Below are 2,832 nucleotides of genomic sequence, written 5' to 3'. Positions count from 1 at the left end.
AATTGGAAGCGCGCCATTTTGAGTTCTGTAGCTCCAGAAAATCCATTTTGAGTGCAGGGAGGTCAGAATCCAACAGTATCAGCAGTCCTTCTTCAAACTCTGAATCTGATTTTTGCTCAAGTCCCTCAATTTCAGCCAGAAAATACCTGAAATCACAGAAAAACACACAAACTCATAGTAAAGTCCAGAAATGTGAATTTAACATAAAAACTAATGAAAACATCCCTAAAATTAACTAAATTCTACTAAAAACATACTAAAAACAATGCCAAAAAGCGTATAAATTATCCGCTCATCAACAAACTGGGATCAAACTTGGAAAAAAGATCGCAAACGCCACAAAGAAAAAGAAAAAGCCATCTCCAAGCGAGGTAACATTGATTTGTTTTCGATTAGGGAGAAATTTGTTTGTGTATTTTGCTAATGTACGATTTATTTTGTCTTTTGCAGTTGAACCTTTTTGACGGTTGATGAGCGGATAATTTATACGCTTTTTGACATTGTTTTTAGTATGTTTTTAGTAGGATCTAGTTACTTTTAGGGATGTTTTCATTAGTTTTTATGTTAAATTCACATTTCTGGACTTTACTATGAGTTTGTGTGTTTTTCTGTGATTTCAGGTATTTTCTGGCTGAAATTGAGGGACTTGAGCAGAAATCAGATTCAGAGGTTGAAGAAGGACTGCGGATGCTATTGGATTCTGACCTCCCTGCACTCAAAGTGGATTTTCTGGAGCTACAGAACTTGAAATGGCGCGCTTCCAATTGCGTTGGAAAGTAGACATTCAGGGCTTTCCAGCAATATATAATAGTCTATACTTTGGCCAAGAATAGACGACGTAAACTGGCGTTCAACGCCAGCTCTCTGCCCAATTCTGGCGTCCAGCGCCAGAAAAGGATCCAAAACCATAGTTGAACGCCAGAAATGGATCAAAACCTGGCGTTCAACTTCACAAATGGCCTCTGCACGTGGAAAGATAAGGCTCAGCCCAAGCACACACCAAGTGGGCCCCGGAAGTGGATTTATGCATCAATTACTTACTTATGTAAACCCTAGTGACTAGTTTATTATAAATAGGACCTTTTACTAGTCTTTTTGAAAATCTTTGATCAGTTGTATGCTATCTTAGATCACGTTTGAGGGCTGGCCATCTCGGCCATGCCTGGACCTTTCACTTATGTAATTTTAATGGTAGAGTTTCTACACTCCATAGATTAAGGTGTGGAGCTCTGCTGTTCCTCAAAGATTAATGCAAAGTACTACTGTTTTCTATTCAATTCATCTTATTTCGCTTCTAAGATATCCATTTGCACCCAAGAACGTGATGATTATGTGTGACGCTCATCACCATTCTCCCCTATGAACACGTGCCTGACAAACACTTCCGTTCTACATGAAATAAGCTAGAATGAATATCTCTTAGATCTCCTAACCAGAATCTTCGTGGCGTAAGCTAGAATGATGGCGGCATTCAAGAGATTCCAGAAAGTCTAAACCTTGTCTGTGGTATTCCGAGTAGGATTCAATGATTGAATGACTGTGACGAGCTTCAAACTCGTGAGTGCTGGGCGTTAGTGACAGACGCAAAAGGAGGGTGAATCCTATTCCAGCATGATCGAGAACCGACAGATGATTAGCCGTGCTGTGACAGAGCATGTGAGCATATTTTTCACTAAGAGGAGGGGATGTAGCCACTGACAACGGTGATGCCTTTGCATAAAGCCAGCCATGGAAAGGAGTAAGACTGATTGGATGAAGATAGCAGGAAAGCAGAGGTTCAAAGGAACGAAGGCATCTCCATTCGCTTATCTGAAATTCTCACCAATGAATTACATAAGTATTTCTATCCTTATTTTATTATATTAAATTCGAAAACACCATTATCAATTTATATCTGCCTAACTGAGATTTGCAAGGTGACCATAGCTTGCTTCATACCAACAATCTCCGTGGGATTCGACCCTTACTCACGTAAGGTATTACTTGGATGACCCAGTGCACTTGCTGGTTAGTTGTATCGAAGTTGTGAACCATGGTATTGGCACCATGTTCTTGGCGCCATTTCCAGGGAAAGAAAGAGCCATGAATTTTATATAATCAAAGTGTAATCACGATTGCGCGTACCAAGTTGCTCACGTTGCCATGGATTGTTTGAGCCTGGACATCACAATTTCGTGCACCAAGTTTTTGGCGCCGTTGCCGGGGATTGTTCGAGTTTGGACAACTGATGGTTCATCTTGTTGCTCAAATTAGGTAACTTTCTTTTTGTTTTCTTGTCAAAAAATTTTCAAAAATCTTTCGAAAATTTTCTCCTTTGTTTTCGAAAAAAAAAAATGTTTTCAAAAATTTTATACAAAATTTTTAAGAATGAATTCTAGTGTTTCATGAAGCGTGTGAAGCCTGGCTGGCTGTAAAGCCATGTCTAAATTTATTTGGACTAAGGCAGCAATTTGTTATCAAGAGCAATATACTCTAATGTTAAATGCTGAAGCTTGGCTGGCCATTGGCCATGTCTAGTGTTTTGGACTGGAGCTTTCATTGAAAGCTTGGCTGGCTAGTGAGCCATGTCTAATTCCTGGACTGAAGCTTTAGACTAAGAATGCAAGATTCCTGGAATTCATATTAAAAATTTTGAAATCCTTATTTTTCTTTTACAAATAATTTTCGAAAAAAATCCAAAAAAATTAGAAAATCATAAAAATAAAAAATATTTATTTTTCTGTTTCTTGTTTGAGTCTTGAGTCATATCATAAGTTTGATGTCACTTGCATATGCATCTTGCATTTTTCGAAAATTCAGACATTCATAGTGTTCTTCATGATCTTCAAGTTG

The sequence above is a fragment of the Arachis hypogaea genome, chromosome 17 (genome assembly GCF_003086295.3).
Source record: "Arachis hypogaea cultivar Tifrunner chromosome 17, arahy.Tifrunner.gnm2.J5K5, whole genome shotgun sequence".
In the NCBI taxonomy this organism is placed as follows: domain Eukaryota; kingdom Viridiplantae; phylum Streptophyta; class Magnoliopsida; order Fabales; family Fabaceae; genus Arachis; species Arachis hypogaea.
Note: the sequence above shows the minus strand (reverse complement) of the source record.